This window comes from Scyliorhinus torazame, chromosome 1 (assembly GCF_047496885.1).
Source record: "Scyliorhinus torazame isolate Kashiwa2021f chromosome 1, sScyTor2.1, whole genome shotgun sequence".
In the NCBI taxonomy this organism is placed as follows: Eukaryota; Metazoa; Chordata; class Chondrichthyes; order Carcharhiniformes; family Scyliorhinidae; genus Scyliorhinus; species Scyliorhinus torazame.
The window spans coordinates 128,026,446-128,050,551 of NC_092707.1; the positions used below are offsets into that span (position 1 = coordinate 128,026,446).

The 24,106-nt window shown below is 46.6% G+C and overlaps 1 protein-coding gene across 1 annotated transcript in view; it reads left to right on the forward strand.

Annotated features, from left to right (window-relative positions):
• The window catches only part of LOC140412183 (sodium/potassium-transporting ATPase subunit beta-1-interacting protein 1-like), a 1,037,825-nt gene that overhangs the window by 882,160 nt on the left and 131,559 nt on the right, over positions 1-24,106 (forward strand). The gene's annotated exons all lie outside the window — the stretch shown is intronic.

The following is a 24,106-nucleotide window of genomic DNA, read 5'->3' on the forward strand; positions in this document are numbered from 1 at the left end:
GTCTCACCGTGATCGTCGAGTGTCTCTGTGCGCACTAGCTGAGGTCTGTCACTTTGCACCTTTAGCATGGGAAGTGGGATGCTGTCGTCACTCGTTTCACATACCGTGGGTAGATCCTCAGTAGCTGCTTGCTGTTCACTAGGGTTGGGTAAATTGTCAGAGTTTTCATCTGGTGGTGCAAACAATGTGGGTGGACTGTCATTGTCTTGCCGTTGTCCTTCATTTGGGATTTTCTTCTTTGGAATTTTAAATCTTCCCCCAGACATTACAGAACCTTGTTCATTTCCCTCAATTTCTCCCATATGTAGGGCAGCAAATGTTAGATCCAATGTTTCTTTCGTCATTGTACTAGTTTCCAAAGAACAGTCCGTTTCAATTTTCTTCTCAGTTACTTCATATGCACCCTTTTCTAATGTACATGCCTTCATAGTCTCTGGCTCTGATTTTGCTGGGACTGGCACAGGCACAGTCTCTCTTTTACTGTTCTCAATTGCCCACATTCTACTCCCCAAACATGAATGCTTAATCTCTGGTGTTAATGAGGTACAATGGATAATCGAGTCGACCTTATCTACATCTTCATCATTACTGGAAGGCACAATAGGTTCACTTGAAACTGCTGCGGATTTTAAGTGCTTTATCTGGCTACTCGATGTCGGTGTCCTCAGGATTCTTGCTCCAATGTTCTGCTCATTTATCAGTGGAGTGTGCAGAGGTTCAATGCGATTAATATTCCCACCAGGGGTTGAAGAGTCATTACTGACTAACTGCTGGTCTCTGTAGTTGGGACTTTGCGGTTTTGTGTTGAAGGGAGACAGTTGTCCCTGCTGTAGATATGATTCAGGTTGTGTTATTTCCATTAAATGAGGATCAATGTCTTGTCCATTTTTTTGATCCGTACTAAAGCAATGGCAATTTTCAGTCTGCTCCTTGCAAGTTACACATACAAGCAATTTCTTTAGCAAATCCTCAGCATCCTTCTGTGACTGTGCAGCATTATTAATATCTCTTCAGCTAGAATGATCCTGAAGGTCAGCGCATAATCTTTTTTTCTTCGGGCTTGGAAGAGGCGATTCCTTTGGCTTGTCTTCATTTGGGCTTGAACAGTCATCAGCGCTGTGCCCTTCATTGTAGCATGATAGACCGTCATGGTCGTCCTGCTGTGCAGTGGAGCTTGGTAGACTGTTATAGCCTTCTTGCTGTTTACTTGAGCATGGCAGACTTGCATCGTCTGCCGCTAGTTGGTCAGAGGAGGTTGCTAGACCCTCGTGGTCTTGTTCCTGCAAGGACTGCTCTCTGGAGTCTTGCGTTTCTGCAATTGTGGTGTCTGTCCACGAGCTTGCTGTGGAGGCTTGTGACTCTGGAGTCACTTCTTGTTCATGCAAGGACAGCGGTATGGAGTCTTGCGTGTCTTCTTTCGTAGAGTCGGGAACCCTGAGCGGTGCGTGGACCATGCTGTGTGTGGCAGCAGGACGCTCTCTGTGGGCTTGTACCGCTTTCTGTCTCTTAATTTCAGGCTGCAGCATCATCCTGCACTGACAAGTTGGGACGTCATGTCTGCTGGGTTGAAGATCCTCAAATCCGAAAAATGAATCCGCATCTGCGTCGGATTCAATGCGGGGGTCGCCAATGTGCAACACGAAAGGTTCATCCGAGTCGTAGTTGTCTAGGACCATGGAGCTGTCATTGGGCTCGCGAGGTCCAGAGAAAATGTAAAGGTCGGTATTGAAGTATTCAAGGTCGGAATCATCGGTTTGTGCGTAGGTAACTGCTTGTTGCAGGGTTCTTCGGAAGTTAAATTCATTTCCTGGTTCAATTTGAGGCATTGTGCTGTCATTCCAGGTGAAGGAAGGTTGTTTTACAGCTTTAAAAGATTTTTTCTTTGATTTGGGACGTTTCCCTTTTAAATTGGATTTGGGACGTTTCCCCTTTAAATTGGTGCGGTCTGGGGCCTCTGCGTCATGACGCGCGTGACGTAGCACGTAGGAAGCGATTGCGCATGCGCAGTTCGCTGTTCCTTTACCGATGGCCGTTTTCTTGATTGCGCATGCACGGCGTCTCGCGCATGCGCAAACGAACCTTCTGGTTCTGCGCACTTCTCGCGCAACTGCACTAGTGTAATCCCTTTAGCAAGATGGCCGGTGACCTCGACCCAAATCGCTCTCTGGTCCGGGATTTCGGCCTCGAGGTGAGTACTGGCGCTTCTCTTACCTTTCCTTGCCGATTGGAGTGTGTTTTCCTCACAGTATTTGCCGAATTTGTCCAGGACTGCCTGGAAGTCGTACCTGTTTTGCCCCTTGGAGAACTTGAATTTGTTAAAGATTTCTTCTGCTCTTGCACCGGCGATGGTGAGGAGAAACTCTATTTTTTCACCATCGGCCAGGTCTTGAAGTTCGGCTGCCACCAGGAAGAATTCGAACGTTTGCCGGAATTGCTGCCAGTTTTCGCGGAGATTGCCGTGGCACTGGAGCGGCTGCGGAACCGGGAGCTCGTACATCTTGCCTGGGTATTGCTGGTTGTCACTGTTCGCTGAGGTATCGATCCACTCACTGGTATCATGTGGTGTTGGGTGCTCTGAGGTACAGATGAACCAACACGGTTGCGATTGGTACAACGCAGTTTTATTCCAACTTGTGGTTTACAGATCTGTCTTGGTACTCAGCACGTGGTGACTGTGTGAGTGTCTTTTTAATCAGGTCCTGTCCTTGTCCTGTCTCCAGATCGACTGACCACCAGGTGTCGTGTTTCTTGTCTTATACTGTCTCTGTCCTTGTCTGTGATTGGCTGTCGTGTTATGTGTGCTAATTGGTCTGTTGGTCTGTCTATCATGATGTGTGTGTTTGAATATCATGACATATTCGTTACCGTTTACTGTTTGTTGTTGGGTGCAAATTTTGAAGAAAATGTAAAAAAGGAGAATAAAAACATTTTTTTTAAAAACCATGGGCGCAATTCTTCCATCGGGAGACTAAGTCCCGACACCAGAGTGAAAACCGGAGTGTTTCACTCCGGCGTCGGAGGCCGTTCCCAGCCCCCTATTCTCCCGCCCCCGGGGGGCTAGGAGTGGCGCCGCGTCATTTACGCGCGCCGGGCCATGGCGCCGCGTAAATGCGGCGCCGCGTAAATGACGCGACCGGCGCCACGTAAATGACGTCACCCACACATGCGCGGATTGGCCGGCGCTAACCTGCGCATGCGCGGTTGCCGTCCTCCCCGTGGCCGCCCCGCAAGAAGATGGCGGATCGATCTTGCGGGGCAGCGGAGGAAAGGAGATCCTCCTTCAGAGAGGCCGGCACACCGATCAGTGGGCACCGATCGCGGGCCAGACCCCTTTTGAGCCCCCCGCCCAGTGCAGGAACCCCCCTCGCCCCCCCACAGGCCGCCCCCGCACCCACCCCCACCCCCCCAGTGTTCCCGCGCTGTTCCCGCGTGTTGGGCAGGCCGCTCGGCCCATCTGGGCCGGAGAATCGCCGCTCGCCCATTACCAATGGCAAGCGGCGATTCTCCCAGTGGCCAGCCGTGATTCGCGCCGTGCCGGTTTGGGGGGTGGGAGAATCGCGTGCGGGCGTCGGGACGGCGTGGCGGAACTCGCGCGGCGCCCGGGCGATTCTCTCACCCGGCGTGGTGGGGGGGGGGAGAATTCCGCCCCATATGCCAGATCCCTGTGTAGCAATAGGATCAGGTGATCAAATTTACCTCCTCCCATTGACCCGCACGGTGATGTCTCCTTATTTTGTTGGCCTCTGAAGGGGAAAGCAGATGTCTTACCTACATAAGGGCATCCTTTGGTCTTTGGTGCATGATTGGGACCCAACAAAAATGACCAAGGTTCCTCGGGAAGGCTTCAGATTCTTGGGCCGTCTGTTTCTCTATTGATCATCATAAAAGGAATCCAATCATATTCAATCAACCCACACTCAATGTTGAATAAGGTAATCTCACAAAGGGGTTGCCTTGGGGATGTTACACATGACCATCAAGTTAATGAAGGTAAAACGTGGGTCACAATGGATGGAGTGCATGTGGTGCATGTATGGTATACACAGCTAAGAAGAGGATCAAAATCAGCTGTGATCCCAATCAGTCTGAGACATTCAATGTCCAGACACATCAGTAGCTTTGAAGGTCAGACTAGCTGAGAAGACTGGATGATAAATCACATAAGTAATTTCCTGTCTATAAGATCTTGTTCAGCTGGGTATTTGACCATCATTGTTAAAAAAAACAAAGCTACTCAGAAATCTATACACAGAATGTTCTGCTTGCTCAGTGTGGACTGCAGAGACTGTCCTCTGAGGGTCAGGTTGGCAGACCATAGTTTCACAAAGTCAAACAGTGCAAATTATCAGCACAGAACACCGCTGAACTTCCCATTGATTGTTCAGCCAAGTGCACACAGCCCATTTGGTCAGTGGCTTGAAAGGTTAGCTAAAGCAGAGGTGATATCGCCCACCTGCTCTGCTAATAACAGGACCACAATACTGGCTGGTGGATATCAACAGTCCAGAGTTACTGCCGATTTGTTTAGTTCAGATTGTGCATCACTGAGATCACAATGAAAGGTTGCCTTAATTCCAAACAGTAGTCATGTTATCCTAGAGTCATTTTATTCCCATGGAGCCTCCTTCCAGCTCTCTTCCCTAAAGGAAATCTTGCCAATAAATAGTTAACAGAACAGAATCACGATTAATGGAATTGTGTTGCAATGAGCTGTTAAGACCTACTCTCGTAATAATCAAGGTTCGCAGCGTTTATTATGAGGACATTGTTCAGTGAGTCGTGTCACAGCCGATGTACCAGAATCTCTGGGTTCGAGCCCTACTCCAGGACTTGATGTCCAAGGAAGGTGTGTTCATAATGTTGCTAACACGTTGATTATCAGCCTGTAAATCCTTCCAACGTGCACCAATAGCAGGCGGTAAGAGTGGGAGAGATTTCTGGTCAGTCATGTGATGAAATAATTGTTGGAGCCTCCACCATCACTATCCATAGCTCCAGACTACAACACGCACGTAAAAGTGTAGCAGACCTCCCTGAGGATACTGTAACACATTGGGAAGTGTTAAAGAAGCAATTTGGTTTCATGCATTACTGTGGCTTTGAATTTGTAATCTGCTGCAAACCTTGACATAAAACTGATTTACACATTTAGTTTCCAAGTACAGCATTCATCATACTAATTAAAACAGAAATAAACTGCCAACTCAAGCTTTCAAACAGCTTTATACACAATTGCAGCATTAACAGAGGGGGAGTAAATCAAGAGTTATCATGTACGGGGCAGCAATGTATTTGTTTTATAAAGTGCTGTGATTCAATAAGTCTAAATGCAAAGTCAGCTTTCCAGTAGCAGTCTTTACCAGGTGCCTTTAAACAATTACTGAAAATTTTCTCATGCCGTTGCCTCTACAGGCAAATGAACTTGAGCACCAATCTGAGTTTCTGTCTGAGCTTCCAGAGAGCTTTCAGTTAATGATTGAAGTGCAGCAATTACTTTGATGTCCCTGTAGTGTCGCAAGGTAAGGCTTGAACTCTGGTCAGCAAATTAATAAAGATTTATTATCAGACCATCTGTGCACATTACAGAGCAAAGAAAAAATATTAAAACTCTAAAGCCCCAAAACTCTGATTGTTGGAACAAGTCCTAGTGAGTCTCCAACTCCGCTTCCCAATGGCCAGCAGTCACATGACCTCTTTCAGGGAAACACCCTTTTCAGGGCGGGGACACCACGACCGGGATTCTCCGACCCGGCGCCAGGTTGGAGAATCCCTGGGGTGCCCCGCCGCCCTGACGCCGGCTTCCCCATTCTCCAGCGCCGTTTTTCAGGCGTCGGCAGGATCGCCACCACGCAGGTCGGGGGCCGTTAACAGTGGCCCCTCGGTGATTCTCCGGGCCCCGATGGGCCGAGTGGCCGACGAGTTTGGCCGAGTCCCGCCGGTGTGGATTATTCACCTCCCACAGGACGGGACCTGGAAGGTGAGTGTGCGAAGGCCGTCCTGGAGGGGAGGCAGGGGGATCCGACCCTGGGGAGGGGCCCCCACGGTGGCCTGGCCCGCGATTGGGGCCTACCGATCAGCGGGTGGGCTGGTTCCGTGGGGGCCTACTTTACTCAACTCCGGGCCCCGGTAGGGCTCCGCCATATTGCCCGGGGGGCCGGCATGAAGAAGGGAACCCCCGCGCATGTGCAGAAATACGCCGGCTGTTCCGCGCATGCACAGACGCGCACAGGCCGTTCCCTGCCAGCTGGAGCTGCGGGGACCACTCCGGCGCCAACCTAGCTCCTTAGAAAGGTGAGAATTCCTCACTTTCGGGGGCCATTGACGCCAGTGTTGTTGGCGCCGGTTTTCATGCCGGCGTGGGGACATAGCCTCACTATTAGAGAATCCCGCCCCACAGCACCCAAGGCTGAGGTTTTGGAGAAACTGAAGACGTAGGCCGGGATTCTCCGGCCTTTGGGATTCTCTTCTCCCGTTGGCTGTGCAGCCTCACCCCTGGGTTTCCCGGCGGCTTGGGGTGCCTTCAATAGGAAATCCCATTGATAAACGGCGGGAAGAGGGAATCCCGCCCCCAGCAAACAGCGTGCTAGCGAGAAACACACAGCTGGGGAACCCATGGTTTATCAAAATAATAGCAGGAATGAGTGAATTGTGTTACCTGGACAAACGAGGGAAGCTGAGATTATTCCTCCGCAAGGGGAAATTTAATTCAATTTAAGGGAAGATTTAATTTAAATTAAGGGAAGATTTAGTAGATGTGCTCAAAATCATGCAGAGTAAAAAGGCCAATGTGTCTGTGTCAGCTCATGAAATGTGTTCTCCAATTGTCCCATTTCCTTGCTCTCTCCCCATAGGTCTGCTTTACCCTCCTTTTTCAAGTAGTTATTCAGTTCCCTTGTGAAAGTTATCACTGAATCTGCTTTCATTGCCCCTTCAGACTTCCAGTAACAACTCGCTGAGCAAAAAAATGTCCTTCTTCCCCAGCTTCATTTGCAATTTACCTTAAATCTCTGTCCTCTGATTACCAACTCCCTCTGCAATGGAAACAGTTTCTCCTTTTTTGACAAAATCCCCCGTGGTTTTGAGCCAGTCGATTAAATCTCCCCTTAACCTTCTCTGCTCTACAGAGAACAATCACCATTTGGCCTTTTTCTGTTTTATTTAAAATAGGAGCAATCTTTTTCAATGCCGAGCTTACAATCCAAAATGAAAAATGACAACGCAATAGTCTTGGAGCCAAAACAAATGCACACAATTTTCACTGAAATCATACACATACATCAGTTCCTCCCTTGTGAAACTCAGCAAATCCACAGTGGAAATGTTGTCACATTCACTTTGATTTGCTGCTCCTGAGAAACATGACAAGGTTCCTGGGGGAATTGCCTGCAATGCTGGCCTGAGAGCCCCAAGAACTAATCTGCTTTAATGCTGCATGTAATCGTGTGCCACAGGTACTAGCTCCTGATGCTTCCAGTCTTGGAGAGCCGATGGTAACCCAGGTTTGCTCTTCCCAAACTATACTGCCCCCTTCCTAACTTGCATCCATCTCCCTACACTCATTGTCCCAGTGCCCACAGATCCACACTACTTCCAGGTCCAGGAACCCCGTAATTCTAAAATTCTCATTCTTGTTTTCGTGCCCTTCACCACCTCTTGGGCGGGATTCTCCGACCCCACGCCGGGTCGGAGAATTGCCGGGGGCTGGCGTGAATCCCACCCCCGCCGTGTCCCGAAGTCTCCGCCACCAGAGATTCGGCGGGGGCGGGAATCGCGCCGTGCCGGTCAGCGGGCCCACCCCCTCCGAGTCTCCGGCCCGCGATGGGCCGAAGTCCCGCTGCTGGAATGCCTGTCCCGCCAGCGTGGATTAAACCACCTTTTGAATGGCGGGACAAGGTGGCGCGGGCAGGCTCCGGGGTCCTGGGGGGGACGCGGGGCAATTTGGCCCCTGAGGGTGCCCCCACGGTAGCCTGGCCCGCGATTGGGGCCCACCGATCCGCGGGCGGGCCTGTGCCGCGGGGCACTCTTTTTCTTCCGCCTTCGCCATGATCTTCACTATGGCAGAGGCGGGAGACCCCCTCCCCTGCGCATGCGCAGGGATGACATCAGCAGCCGCTGACGCTCCCGCGCATGCGTCACCCGGCGAAGACCTTTCGGCCCCGGCTGGCGTGATGCCAAAGGCCTTTCCCGCCAGCCGGTGGAGCGCAAACCACTCCGGCGCGGGCCTAGCCCCTCAAGGTGAGGGCTTGGCCCCTAAACGTGCGGAGACTTCCTCACCTTTGGGGCGGCCCGACACCGGAGTGGTTCCCGCCACTCCATTATGCCGGAACCCCCCGCCCCGCTGGGTGGGGGAGAATCCCGCCCTTTGTTACCTCCTCCAACCTGACAGCCATCCAAGATGTCTGCACTTCAACTTCAGCCTCTTTCCCCAATTTTAATGACGCCACCATTGGTAGCCGTGCCTTCAGCTATCTAGGCCACATGCTCAGACATTATGTTCTCGACCTCTTTCTCCTCTTTTAAGATTCTGCTCAAAACCGACCTCGTTACCCAATCTTTCCTAATATCTCTTTTTTTGATTTGACATCAATCTCTATCTGAATACACTCCTGCGACAAACCTTGGCTTTTTCACTACATTATATGAGATAAGTTAGGTTATTTGGATGATATTGTTTTATTTATATTGCATAGTGACTGACCAATTGATGGGGATCTAAGCCCAATTTACTGTATTAAAACATCGTAAAATTGTGAACACCACCATGTCAGAACTCCCCTTAACCTTCTCTGTTTGAGTGGGTCATAGATCATAGAATTTACAGTGCAGAAGGAGGCCATTCGGCCCATCGAGTCTGCACTTGCTCTTGGAAAGAGCACCCTACACAAGGTCAACACCTCCACCCTATCCCCATAACCCAGTAACCCCACCCAACACTATGGGCAATTTTGGACACTAAGGGCAATTTAGCATGGCCAATCCACCTAACCCGCACATCTTTGGACTGTGGGAGGAAACCGGAGCACCCGGAGGAAACCCACGCACACACGGGGAGGATGTGCAGACTCCGCACAGACAGTGACCCAAGCCGGAATCGAACCTGGGACCCTGGAGCTGTGAAGCAATTGTGCTATCCACAATGCTACCGTGCTGCCCGGTCTGAGGAGCGATGACTGGATGACAGAAAAGCACTGTGCAGAATTCTCTGGTTCCCCAGCCATGTGTTTCTCAGCGGTGCGCTGTGCGCTGGTAGCGGGATTCTATCTTCCAGTTGCTTGTCAGTGAGATTTTCCATTCAGGCCACCACAGATCCTCTAGGAAACCCGCAGGCAGGGGTACACCGCCGGTGGGAAAACAGAATCCGAACAGCCAGAGAATTCCTACCATTATAATAATAAATAATAATCACTTATTGTCACAAGTAGGTTTCAATGAAGTTACTGTGAAAAGCCCCTAGTCGCCACATTCTGGCGCCTGTTCGGGGAGGCTGGTACGGGAATTGAACCCACGCTGCTGGCATTGTTCTGCTTTGCAAGCCAGCCTCTTCATTCTTCACCTACTAACAACAGGATGACATTTAACTCCCCAGTATCTTCAGCTCTAATTTAATAAACACATCCACAACAATTTAGTAAATAAGTTTGAAATAGCACAGGGCACAAAATTAATTTTTGGCTTCAACTATTTTCTGAAGACTTGCGCCAATTACTGTGTGAAGGAGCCAAATTTTAGTATTCGGAAGATTTGGTGGCACAATCCCTAGCTCCAGACACAAGGTTGATGTTTGATGTTTTCAGGGGAAAGAGAGAGTTATGATGAACTGAAGCTCATTTGCATCAACGAGACATCAATAGTGACTGGAACCAAAGATTCATCCTTCAAATCTGGGACCTGGGTTCAATTCCAATCCTTGAACTGCTGGTCGTCACCAATCCTATAGTTGATTCAACAATCTCTGGTGACCTCCCTTAGAAAATTGAATGGATAGCTGACATGGATAACAAATACTCTAGCCTGAATGCTTTATTTCAGATATTTAGTATTGTCTAGTTGGAAAAATAGCTTTTGCTTTTTTATATATCATCAGATAGACTCTTTAACTCTATTGTTAAACCAAACCTGATTTGCTGAACCCGTCTTTCTTGAAATTATTCATTAAATATTTGGAAATAAGACTATGCAAGATCACACAGTAAATGATATGAAATATTCAGACCAACATGCATATATACTGCTTGCTTCTTATTTGGTTACGAGCCAGTATCAATATGCTATAGAACAACCAGCTAGGTTCCAGCTTTTCATTGCCACTCATTGATTCAGGACCACAAGATGTAGGAGCAGAAGTAGGCCAGTCAGCCCCTCAAGTCTGCTCCGTTCTGATATAATCCTCACCTCTACGTTCCTGCCTTATCCCCTTAACCCTTGATTCCCTGACTGATTAAAAATCAGTCTATCTTAGCCTTGAGCATACTTGAAGACCCAATCTCTCCAGCTCTTTGCGGTAAAGAATTCCACACATTCACAACCCTCTGAGAGACGAAATTGCTCCTCATCTCTGTCTTAAATGGGCGAGCCCTTATTCTGAGATTGTGCCCTCCGGTCCGAGACTCTCTCACAAGAGGAAACATCCTCTCAGCATCTACCCTGTCAAGTTCCATGAGAATCCTATATGTCCCAATAAGGACGCCACTCATTCTTCTAAACTCCAATGAGTACAGGCCAAAACTACTCAACCTCTCCTGATAAGAAAATCCCTCTGTACTGGGGATGAACCAAGTGAACCTTCTCTGGACTGCCTCCAATGTCAGTGTACCTTTCCTTAGATAAGACGGAGCAAAACTGTTCACACTATTTCAGGTCTGTGTGTAACTAGTGCCTTGTATAGTTTTAGAAAGATATCCCTATTTTTATACTTCATTCCCTTTGAAATAAAGACCAACATTTCACTTGTCTTCCCTATTACCGGCTGAACCTGCATGCTAGCATTTTGTGATTGAGGCATGAGGACCCCCAAATCCCTCTGAGCTGCAGCTTTCTGCAGTCTGTCTCCGTTTAAATAATATTCAGTTCCTTTATTCTTCTTATCAAAGTGCATAACTTCACATTTTCCTGGATTATTCCATCTGCCAGATTTCTACCCGCTTACCTATCCTGTTTATATCACTGTGTAGACTCTCTGTGTCATTCTTATCACTTGCCTCACCACCTGTTTTTGTGTCACTTACAAACTTGGCAATAGTGCATTCACTTTCCTTGTCCAAGAAATATTTATTGTAATTAATTGTGGCCCCAGTACTGACCCCTGTGGAACTCCACTAGTTATAGGTTGTCATCCTGAAAATGCCCTTCTTAATCCAACTCTCTGTTTTCTATCAGTTAGCCAATCCTCTATCCACACGAATATGTTACCTCCAACACCACGGGTTCTTATCTTATTAAGTAGTCTTTTGTGTGGTACATTATCAAAAGCGTTTTGTAAATCCTAGTCTATTACTTCTTCTGGTTCCCCTTCATCAATCATGCTTGTTACCACCTCAGAGAATTCTAATACATTTGTCAGGCACAATTTCCCCTTCATGAAGCCATGCTGACTCTGCTTGATTATGTTTTGCATTTCTAAATGCTCTGATATTACATATTTTATAATGGACTCCAACATTTTCCCAATAACAGATGTTAAGCTAACTGACCTATAGGACATAACTCTCCCAAAAGGGAACAACGTCCCATAACAAGCACGTTTAGCCACGTGATTCCTGGCACTCACATGGACTCACATTGTATAAGGGGCCTCAACGGGAACGCGCGGCTGAGGCCGCACATAGTTCCATTTTGTACAGTGGGGAGTTCCACTCACTGGAACGCCGCACTGCATTTGTCTTTTCTCCCCCATTTGAATGGCTCCCTGTACCACTGTGCTATGGTCAGTTTGCACATCTTCTTTACAGTTCCCGCTCTTGACAACACAGGGAGCAAGACTCTTGAGCCTGTTGGACAAGGTTTGGCTGAGGCTCCTGCTGTGCTAACTTTTTGATCCCTCTACATGCCTTGCTTGTAGTCACACCCTCCTGTCCCTGACTAGTGACCAAATTTCAGATAATTAATTTAAGGGGTGTGATTGCCTCCTGAAACACAGCATTCAGGTAACTCTCTCCCTCCCTGATGTATAATAATAATAATCTTTATTAGTGTCACAAGTAGGCTTACATTATCACTACAATGAAGTTACTGTGAAAATCCCCTCGTCACCACGCTCCGGGGCCTGTTCGGGTACACACAGGAAGAATTCAGAATGTCCAATTCACCTAACAGCATGATTTTAGTGACTTGTGGGAGGAAACCAGAGCACCCGGAGGAAACCCACGCAGACACTGGGAAAACGTGCAGATTCCCCACAGACAGTGACCCAAGTCAGGAGTTGAACTTGGGACACTAGTGCTGTGAAGCAACAGTGATCTACCATGCTGCCCAGTGTCGCAATGTCTGGAGCTCAGACTCCAGCTCATTAACTCTGTGCCGAAGTTCCTCAAGCAACCACCAGATGTGGTCACAATGAAGTCCACCATCTCTAAAGGTGATAGCTGAGGAGATTGTAGAGGCATTGGTGGTGATCTTTCAGGAATCACTGGAGGCAGGGAGGGTCTCAGAGGTCTGGAATACTAATGTAACACCCTTGTTTGAGAAGGGAGGGAAGCAGAAGATGGGAAATTATAGGCCGAAATTGAGGATTATTAAGGACGAGATTGCAGAGTACTTGGAAGTCCATGAGAAAATAGGACTGAGTCAGCAGTCAAGGGGAGGACATGTTTGACAAATTTGCTAGAATTCTTTGAGGAGGTAACAAGGTAGTTGGACAAAGGAGAATCAGTGGACGTGGTTTATTTAGATTTGACAAGGTGCGGTTAGGAGGCTGTTAAAAAGTTAAGAGTCCATGGTGTTAAGGGTAAGATACAGGCATGGATAGAGGATTGGCTGACTGGCAGAAAGCAAAGAGTGGGGATAAAGGGGTCCTTTTCAGGACAGCAGCCGGTGACTTAGTAGTGTGCCTCAGGGGTCAGTGTTGGAACAACAACTTTTCGCAATATACATTAACGATCCGGAGGAATGAACTGAGGGCACTGTTGCTAAGTTTGCAGATGATACAAAGATATGCAAAGGGACAGGTAGTATTGAGGAGGCAGGGGGGCTGCAGAAGGACTTGAACAGGCTAGGAGAATGGGCAAAGAAGTGGCAGATAGAATACAGGTGTTGAAAAGTGTGAGGTTATACACTTTGGAAGGAAGAATGGAGGCATAGACTATTTTAAGAAGTGGCAGATGGAATACAGTGTGAAAAAGTGTGAGGTTATGCACCATGGAAGGAAGAATGGAGGCATAGACTACTTTGTAAATGGGAAAATGCTTAGGAAATCAAAACCATAAAGGGATTTAGGTGTCCTAGTTCAAGATTATCTTAAGGTTAACATGCAGGTTCAGTCGGCAGTTAGGAAGGCAAATGCAATGTTAGCATTCATGTCGAGAGGGCTAGAATACAAGAGCAGGGATATACTTCTGAGGATCTATATGGCTTTGGTCAGACTCCATTTGGAGTATTGTGAGCAGCTTTGGGTGCCGGTATCTAAGAAAGGAGGTGTTGGCCTTGGAAAGGGTCCCAAGGAGGTTCACAAGAATGATCCCTCGAATGAAGAGCTTGTCATATGGGAAATGGTTAAGGACTATGGGTCTGTACTCCCTGGAGTTTAGAAGGATTTACAGGCGGCACGGGAGCACAGTGGTTAGTTCTGCTGCCTCACAGCTCCAGGGTCCCAGGTTCAATTCCGGCCTCGGGTGACTGTCTGTCTGGAGTTTGCACTTTCACCCTGTGTCTGCGTGGGTTTTCTCCGGGTGCACCGGTTTCCTCCCACTGTCCAAAGATGTGCAGGTTAGGTGGATTGGCCATGCTAAATTGCCCTTGGTGTCCAAAAGGTTGGGTGGAGTTACTGTGTTACAGGGATGGGGTAGAGGCGTGGGCTTAAGTAGGGTGCTTTCCAAGGGTCGGTGTAGATCCGATGAGCCGAATGGCCTCCTTCTGCACTGTAAATTCTATGATTCTATGAGGGAGGGCCTTATTAAGGTTAATTCTGCTTCTATGTCTTATGGTCTCCCACATGCTGCAGCTACAACACATCGCCTGGCCCTGCATCCCTATTTATTTAATTAGATTTTCAATTTGTTTTTCATTTTACTACCGATCCTTAATTTTCACATTAACTTTTTTCTACCTGGCCTTCAATCTCAAAGCAAGTCCAAAAAGGTAGAAGGAAGAAATACTCACCGACCAAACACTGACCTGTGATATTACACAGACGTGTTCACACAATGTTGTACGACTGCTGCTGCTTTTCTCCCAGGCCCTCCGGACTTGATCTGCTCCTGCCACCACTGACCTGTGGACATAGTAATGGAAACAAGGTGCAACAATACCTCCCTCCCCCACTTCCCTATACTCCCACACTTACCTCAACTCCAGAGTTTCACTCACTGCAGCTGGAACTCTGAATGGATCCAGCATTCTGAGCCACAAAGATTGTTAGGATGTCAGATGAGGACTGGCACAGAGTGGCTGTGGTATGCTTCTGCCTCTAAACACCACCCCTGACCCCTACACACTGTCGAATAGGCTGTCACACTGGCTGTCCAAGCTCAAGTGGAAAGGATGACCATTTCAGTGAGCACAGCTAAGCAACCAGGAATTGTAGAACTATCCTACAGCCAGAGTTAGCAAGTATGAAGCACTGGAGACGTTATGAAAGATGCTCTGTAAACAATTGCTTTCTTTTCCCTCTTCCTTCTTTGCCCCTTTGTTTATTGTTCATTATTTTCTTTCTCACTTTCCCTTCCCTTTCTTTTTTCTTATCTTCTTATTTTTACTCTCTTCATTTCTCACATTCTGTTTCTCTTCATCTCATTCACATTCCCTTTTTCGTCCTTTATCTCATTCTTTTATTCTTACTCTCTTCATTTCTCTCCTTCTCTCTTTTCCCATGAGGTCAGTTAAGCCTGGCAATGTTTCCTGCCATGCTCTCAACATGGAGAGTGGCCAGGGAAACAGGCATGGTGGGTGTTTCAATGTAGGTACACCCCTGCATGAGTGAGAAGAGGAAGGGGGAAAGGTGGGGTGACCTTTACTTCAAACAGCTTCGGAGAGGGTTGAAATCCATTTGCTACTTCTCAATTCCATTCCACTTCCTTCCCTGTGGCTTATTTCTACTAACACCAGTGGAGACCAATTTAAGCCAGTTAAACAGCAGAGCAGGTTGGAGTTGCAGTTTCAGTATGATGAGGCAATACTTCACTAAAAGCGAATTAGAATTACTGACAGCCGATTGACTCCGTCACTCAAATACACCATAGAAAAAATAACCATAACTGAGAATTAAAGCAACCTATACACACAAATATCTACAGCATTTAGTTTAACTTTTTCCTCAGGAATTCATAGGAAAGATTGACAATCAGTTGTGCTTAGCTGGATAAGCTCAGTGGTTGGGAACAGGCAGATAGGTGCTGTCGATTTGATTCATGATTCACTTTGGTCGATGTATGTTGGCAATGCTCAGAACTAATTAAGTGTAACCAAAGAAATCTGGTCATCACTATAGTGAAGGCAAAGTTGATTTATTCCAACGTCAAGCACCTGTACCGAAAATCCAATCTGGTTGCCAGTCAGTAACATTCTCGCTATAATCTGTACTGCAGTAGTTTATCCTTCCAAAAAACAAAGGAAATCTGCCTTTTGTGTAAAATCCAGTCATTATTTTCTATGTCTAAGATAATATCTAGACAATAGCAAGTATTTGCAAATGATTTCATCTTTTAAACATTCAAAGGAATTTACATGTTATTAGAAATTGTGACAAGTGACACTTGATTAGTTTATATGCTGTAATTTCAATCCAGGGTTGCATTAGTACACTCCAGTACATTTATCACAGGTGATATATATATATATATAAATCCATAACACAATAAATAATGTTCCTTTCTATGGTTAGCCTGGTTTTATTGTTTGGGATCATTTGCAGTGGCAGGCAGCTCCATTTCCCACTGTTGCTCCCTCCACCAACTCTTAAAGACATGATGCCAACGCTAATATATGAGGATCTTCCTTCCCATTAAACCTCCTGGACAGAATCCAATGAAAAAAGGTAGTCCTCTGATAACTGATCATTCTCTCACCTTCAAAATGTCTATCTTCTCCTCCCCAACATAAATTTTCCCCCTCTCTTTTTTCTGAGTTCTATAAGTTATTGAAGACACTTCTTGAAGGAACTTAAGCAAGGAGTCAGGAGGGCACGAAGAGGTCACGAAAAGTAATTGACAAATAAGGTTAAGGAAAATCCCAAGGCTTTTTACACATACATAAAAAGCAAGAGGGAAAGTGTTGGCCCACTGAAGGATAGGCAAGGGAATCTATGTGTGGAGCCAGAGGAAATGGGCAAGGTACTAAATGAATACTTTGCATCAGTATTCACCAAAGAGAAGGAATTGGTGGATGTTGAGTCTGGAGGAGGGTGTGTAGATAGCCTGGATCACATTGAGATCCAAAAAGACGAGGTGTTAGGTGTCTTAAAAAATATTAAGGTAGATAAGCCCCCAGGGCCGGATGGGATCTACCCCAGAATACTGAAGGAGGCTAGAGAGGAAATTGCTGAGGCCTTGACAGAAATCTTTGGATCTTCACTGTCTTCAGGTGATGTCTCCGGAGGACTGGAGAATAGCCAATGATGTTCCTTTGTTTAAGAAGGGTAGCAAGGATAATCCATGGAACTACAGGCCGGTGAGCCTTACGTCAGTGGTAGGGAAATTACTGGAGAGAATTCTTCGAGACAGGATCTACTCCCATTTGGAAGCAAATGAACGTATTAGTGAGAGGCAGCATGGTTTTGTGAAGGGGAGATCATGTCTCACTAACTTGATAGTTTTTCGAAGAGGTCACAAAGATGATTGATGCAGGTAGGGCAGTGGATGTTGTCTATATGGACTTCAGTAAGGCCTTTGACAAGATCCCTCATGGTAGACTGATACAAAAGGTGAAGTCACACGGAATGAGGGGTGAGCAGGCAAGGTGGATACAGAACTGCCTATGTCATAGAAGGCAGAGAGTAGCAATGGAAGGGTGCTTTTCTAATTGGAGGGCTGTGACTAGTGGTGTTCCGCAGGGATCAATGCTGGGACCTTTGCTGTTCGTAGTATATATAAATGATTTGGAAGAAAATGTAACTGATCTGATTAGTAAGTTTGCAGACGACACAAAGGTTGGTGGAAATGCGGATAGCGATGGGGACTGTCAGAGGATACAGCCAATTTAGATCGTTTGGAGACTTGGGCAGAGAGATGGCAGATGGAGTTTAATCCAGACAAATGTGAGGTAATGCATTTTGTAAGGTCTAATGCAGGTAGGGAATATACAGGGAATGGAAGTACCCTCAAGAGTATTGAAAATCAGAGAGATCTAGGTGTACAGGTCCACATGTCACTGAAAGGGGCAACACAGGTGGAGAAGGTAGTCAAGAAGGGATATGGCATACTTGGCTTCATTAGCCGGGGCATTGAGTATAAGAATTGGCAAGTCATGTTGCAGTTGTATAGAACCTTAGTTTGGCTACACTTGGAGATAGTGTTCAATTCTGGTCGCCACACTACCAGAAAGATGTGGAGGCTTCAGAGAGGGTGCAGAAGAGATTTACCAGGATGTTGCCTGGTATGGAAGGCATTAGCTATGAGGAGCGGTTGAATAAACTCGGTTTGTTCTCACTGGAATGACTGAGGTTGAGGGGCGACCTGATAGAGGTCTACAAAATTATGAGGGGCACAGACAGAGTGGATAGTCAGAGGCTTTTTCCCAGGGTAGAGGGGTCAATTACTAGGGGGCATAGGTTTAAGGTACGAGGGGCAAGGTTTAGAGGAGATGTACAAGGCATGTTTTTTACACAGAGGGTAGTGGGTGCCTGGAACCCGCTGCTGGAGGAGGTGGTGGAAGCAGGGACAATAGTGACATTTAAGGGGCATCTTGACAAATACATGAATAGGATGGGAATAGAGGGATACGGACCCAGGAAGTGTAGAAGAGTTTAGTTTAGACGGGCAGCATGGTCGGCACGGGATGGAGGGCCGAAGAGCCTGTTCCTGTGCTGTACTTTTCTTTGTTCTTTGTTCTTCCCTGCAAGCCACAAGTACCTCATCCCATGCACCCGTCCTGCTGCTTAACATTCCCCTTACAGTCTTAATGTCAATAAGCTTCATCAGCTGCCCATACGCAATGAGCATATTAGGGAGGGGCAATACCTGCCGGATTAACCAGCAACTCCCATAAATTATTTTTTTTAAAGTGTGGAAAGTCTCAGGCTACTCTCCCATTGACTATAACCAACACCTATTGAATGTACGTCAACAAGAGAGAATGCCAAAAGTAGTTGGAGTACTGGCATTAGCAAACCAAAGGTTGTGATTCCAAAATGTCACGTTCTAAATACGAAATTCAATAATGTCTAAACTGGCATCCGCACCTGATGATTAAATGGCAGATCGTTGTAAAAACCCAACTTATTCACAAATATCCTTCAGGGAAATGCAACCTCCTCTGATGTGCTCTACTGTTTTTAAACATGGGCAGTTGACATTTTTAAAAGTCATGTCTTAGATTATACTGGAAATGATTCCCAACGAAATGCCAAAGTTGTGAGCAGTTGCATTGTTTCAGATTGCTACATGGCCGTATAAATACACATCTTATCCCAAGAAAGAATGATGAAAAGAATGTCTCCAAATTTTTTGATTTCACAGTGCGGTTAAATTTGCTCTAACCAGTAAGGCGTGGGCTGACAACTTGGTATTCCTGAAGGTTTAATCATATGACCTCCTACCACCCCATCCAATCAAATGCCTTTGTCCAATTACAAATATTTTTTTTAACTTAACACATAAAAATGCAGGAAAAAAATGAATAAGAAACACAGCATCATTGTCAAAAACCCCTACAATCTTCCACTTGCATATTGCCCGTAGCAATGTCCAAAGGGTTAATCCTTAATTTATGGAGATTCCAGGACAATCCAGTAGGGTTGACAACCTGAATAAAAGCTCCATCAATTGACAAAAGTTTTTTTAGTTTGGCAATGATAAATTACATTGATCCACCAAGATAAATGCTGACTGTCCTGGTTTCCAGATGTTCTTGGATGTGATATCGAAAAGCAAAGAGGCCGAAAAGGAAATATTTAAGAATGCTAATGTTGTTAAGAACAGACTAATGCAGCATTAGAAAATGTGGCCGTGGCCTTGTGGGATCTTGAGGCTGACAGAGAAAGATAAGCATTATCAGTTTAAGCAGATCATTTGTGAAATCCCTCAGCTCGCTTTAAGTGGTTTACAGAAGGGGGAGAGAAAAACTGATTTTACAATGTCAATATAAGCTTATTATCCAGAAAGCTCCCAAAAGCTCAAATGTAACCACTACTGTAATCACAACAAACTCTTTTTCAGCCAGTAATCAAGATGGTTATCGTGTGTTTACACCAATGTTTCATCGCATGAAAGTTCCTGCCCACATGTATTGCAAAATCTGCTGTTGATTTGCAACAGCATATTGGTTTTATATTGAGAACTCAAGTTGAAAGAATCAGGAGCGAAATTCTCCTACCCGCCCTGCCACATTTCTGCCCTGACCAGCTGGCGGGAGTCTCCGTTACACCGGCCGGTCAATGGGGTTTCCCATTGTGGGGCAGCCCCACGCCGCCGGGAAACCCCCGGGCGGCGGCAAAACGGAGACTCCCGCCGGCGGAGAATGACGCCCCAGGTCTCCAGTGCCGAATGCTACCAAGCCTCTGCTTGCTTCAGTCGGTAAATTTCTTGTCCCAGAGTCAGATGTTTATGGGTGGGGGTAGGGGTAGGGGTGGGGATTGAAACCTAGCTTTAGTGAGGGCACCACAGCAACAGCCTCGGATGCGGAAGTATAAGGTGTAAAGTTTAAAGCAGTGTTTTTCAAACTTTTTTTCCTGGGAACAACTTTTGCCCACCAGCCGACCTTCACGACACAGACCACGTTACTTACTTTTAATGCAAAAGCAGAGCTTGCTTGGTCCTCACGATTTCACTTGAATCAGTTTCAAAGGAGGAGAGAGCAATGCACATATCAGGTGGAGACTTCAGCCAGTTCCATTGTGCCATTTTCATCTTTATGAAAATAGAAAATCCAACCTTGCACATGTAGGTTATTGTGAAGGGCAAACAACAACATGCATGTTTACTCTGCACTGGATACTCCTGGAGATGCCACACCAGAATGCTGACAGCTCATGAGCTTTTGGTGTGTTGTTAATATGGTATCACAATTCAGGTACAGCAGTGTCGTCTTTTCATTTGGAATCAGCTAAGTTAATAACTGACTCTGCGGTCTCAACTTCAAACAGAATTTTTCACCCACCCTCTTTCAAAATCTGAAACTTCTTCCCTCATTTGACTGTACTTCCCTGCACTTAACACACATGGGCTTTGCATCTTTACTTGCTTTAGCACAATTGACAAGACCATAGCTCAAAAAAATCATCTTTATACTTCTTTGTTCCCGAGTTAAGTTTCTTCTCTGTAGGGTGTTAACTGGAGCTCTGTTCAGGGATAACACTAGCACTGCTTTGTCCTGCCCTGGACTCTCCTGTGCAGTTCTCTCCAGCAGATTCTGTTGTGAGATCCTGTCCAATAGGTAAACTGCCTATTTGAATCTCTTGCTGTCTCCTACATTTAGAAAAACCATTCATCTCCACAGTTCATTTGCCTTGCTTGCCAGCACCTGAAAAATGGAAGCAAGACTGTTCTGTAATTTGTTGCCTAAAGCACATAGCTGGGGGGCACTTGGCATCAAGTGTGCATACAGGGCGCATGACCTGCTCACAGCTGCCGCTTCTACCTGGAAGACTCCAACAGCCTCACTTATTTCCATTAAAAAGCGGCGGAGGCTGAATGTGGAGAAGGTATGGAGCTGGGTCAGAGGGATTGACTCCCAATGGGTCAGAATGGAGGAGAGGTTTTGTAGGGGGTCGGGATTGAAGGCACTAGCAACAGCACCGCTCCCGACAGCCCCGGGGATATACTCAGGGAGTCCGATAGTATTAGCTCTTTTGAAAATTTGGAGGCAGTTTCACCAGCACTTCGGGTTGGGGGCAGGGTCAAGGGAAATGCCGATTTGGGGGAACCGTAGATTTGAGCCAGGGAAGTGGGATGGAAATTTTTGGAGATGGAAGGAGAAAGGAATTAAGACACTAAATGATTTGTTTCTTGGGAGTCGGTTTGCAGGATTGAAGGAGCTGGGAGCCAAGTATGGGCTGGAGCAGGGGGAAATATTTAGATATATGCAGGTTCGAGACTTTGCCAAAAAAGAGATACAGAGCTTTTCAGTAGAGCCGGCTTCCACATTGCTCGAGGAGGCGCAACGACAGGGGGACTGGAGAAGAGGGTAGGATCGGCGATTTACGGGGCTATTTTGGAAGAGGAGAAAACGCCACTGGAAGAGGTCAAGGCAAAGGGGGAGGAAGATTTGAGAGAGGGTATGGAGGAGGAGTTCTGGTGGGAGGTGCTCCGGAGGGTGAACACCTCCATCTTGTGTGCGAGGTTAGGGCTGATACAGCTGAAGGTGGTGTATAGAGCACACCTTACAAGGGCGAGGATGAGCCGGCTCTTTGATGGGGTAGAAGATGTGTGTGAACGTTGTGGGGGGGGGGGGGGGGGGGGGGGCGCAAACCACGTTCATATGTTTTGGTCCTGTCCAAAGCTGGAGGATTACTGGAAGGAGGATTTTAGGGTAATCTCTAAAGTGGTGCACGTGAAACTGGACCCTGGCCCTCGGGAGGCCATATTCGGTGTGTCGGACCAGCCGGGGTTGGAAACGGGTGCGGAGGCAGATGTAGCTTTCACCTTGTTGATTGCCCAAATGTGGATCCTGTTAGGGTGGAGATCAACCTCTCCACCCTGTGCCATGGCGTGGCGGGGGGACCTGCTGGAATTCTTGACGCTTGACAAGGTCGAATTTGAACTGAGGGGAAGGATGGATGGGTTCTACAATTCATTGGCGTTATTCATTATGCAGTTTCGAGAATTGGATTACATCAAACATTAGGGGAGAGCGGCTGGGAGGGTTGGGGGGAGAGCGACTGTATGTGTTAATGGTCACTATGGGTGATTCCTGATTCCTTTTTGTCATTTGTTTATGTTAACATGCAGGCTAATGTTTGGGGCTTTGGTGGGAGGATGGGATCGTTGTTATTGATATGGAGATTGACATTGCATTCGTTACTGGTTGTTGTTTATTGTTGGGTGTAAATTTGGGAGAAAATGTGAAAAAGGAGGAGAATAAAAAACCATTCTTGATGTAAAGGCTGGTTGTAGTTATTGGCATTTCTCCCGCGATCAGAAGAACTGTAGGAACATCGCAACTGATCGCTCTGCGACTCTCCCAACACCCGCCCGCGGGTCGCACCTCACACTTTGAAAAAACCCTGGTTTAAAGGAATGTGGTGCCAAGGCAGGTGGTTGGAGTTAAGGTACATTTCAACTGTGATCTCAGTGATGTGTGGAAATGTTTGAGGGGCTGAATAGCATGTTCTTGTGTTCCTATTCGCTGTCCCTTATACACCCCACCCAATTTCCCTTTCCTGAGATGGGATATGTGACAGGCGGAGAATCCATCACCGCTTATTTTGCGCACCTTCAGAGATTGGATTTTGGCCCTGCCAGCTGTGGATTCTTGGCCTCCAGCACATAATATAGACCAGGGGTATGTTGCTGAGAGAGTGCTGCATTTTTGCGATGCTGCAACCTATTATGACCAATGAACTAACTCATATTTGCTCTGGGTTCAAGTAAATATTTAAATTCCAATGACACCATTTGACGGGGTCTGGTAACTTGGTAATAGCTGCTCATTCGTATCTTTGCTGCTTGTGGGACCTTGCATGGTATCGGTAGCATTTGTCGACGTAGAGAGCCATTGCAGCAGAAAAGGAGACCAATCAACCCAACGCATCTCTGTGGCGCAATCCAGTCTGCACCGTTCCCCCGTTCCATCCCTGTAGCCATAATGACAGTTCAGATAATTCTCTGAACAAGGAGCATTTTAAGATGTTTGTGGAAGATGTGATGAGACATTTGTTTAAATATCAAGCCTTTTTTGAAAGGTTGAAAACATTAGGAGCAGAGACAAGCTAAATGAAGAATCAACAATTAGACTCCAGCAGGCTTGGCTCTCACATTCGCAAATAACTTATTGCACAGACTCACACGTGAAGAAAGGTCACTTGTAAAGGGACAGAGGCGATGATGATACTTATGGTTCTGTATCCCAGGATAATTGAGGGCTCCAAGGAAAGACAGGGGAAGGTGGATAATAACTACTTTCAGCCAAACAAGCAAGAGTCAGCCACACATGCAGTATTGTCACATGTTTTAAGAACATAAGAACTAGGAACAGGAGTAGGCCATCTGGCCCCTCGAGCCTGCTCCGCCATTTAATGAGATCATGGCTGATCTTTGTGGACTCAGCTCCACTCTCCGGCCCGTACACCATATCCCCAAATCCCTTTATTCTTTAGAAAGGCATCTATCTTTTTCTTAAAAACGTTTAAAGAAGGAGCCTCAACTGCTTCACTGGGCAAAGAATTCCAGAGATTCACAACCCTTTGGGTGAAGAAGTTCCTCCTACACTCCATCCTAAATCTACCTCCCCTTATTTTGAGGCTATGCCCTCTAGTTCTGCTTTCCCCGACCAGTGGGAACAACCTGCCTGCATCTATCCTATCTATTCCCTTCATAATTTTATATGTCTCAATAAGATCCCCCCCGCATCCTTCTAAACTCCAATGAGTACAGTCCCAGTCTACTCAACCTCTCGTCATAATCTAATCCCCTCAACTCTGGGATCAACCTAGTGAATCTCCTCTGCACTCCCTCCAGTGCCAATATGTCCTTTCTTCGGTTTCAAACAGGCAAAGTTCACAAAATAATTTTGAGTTTGATACAAGTATCTGGGTTATATCCCATGACATCTGCAGCAACATGCAGCAAATCTGGGAATTCTA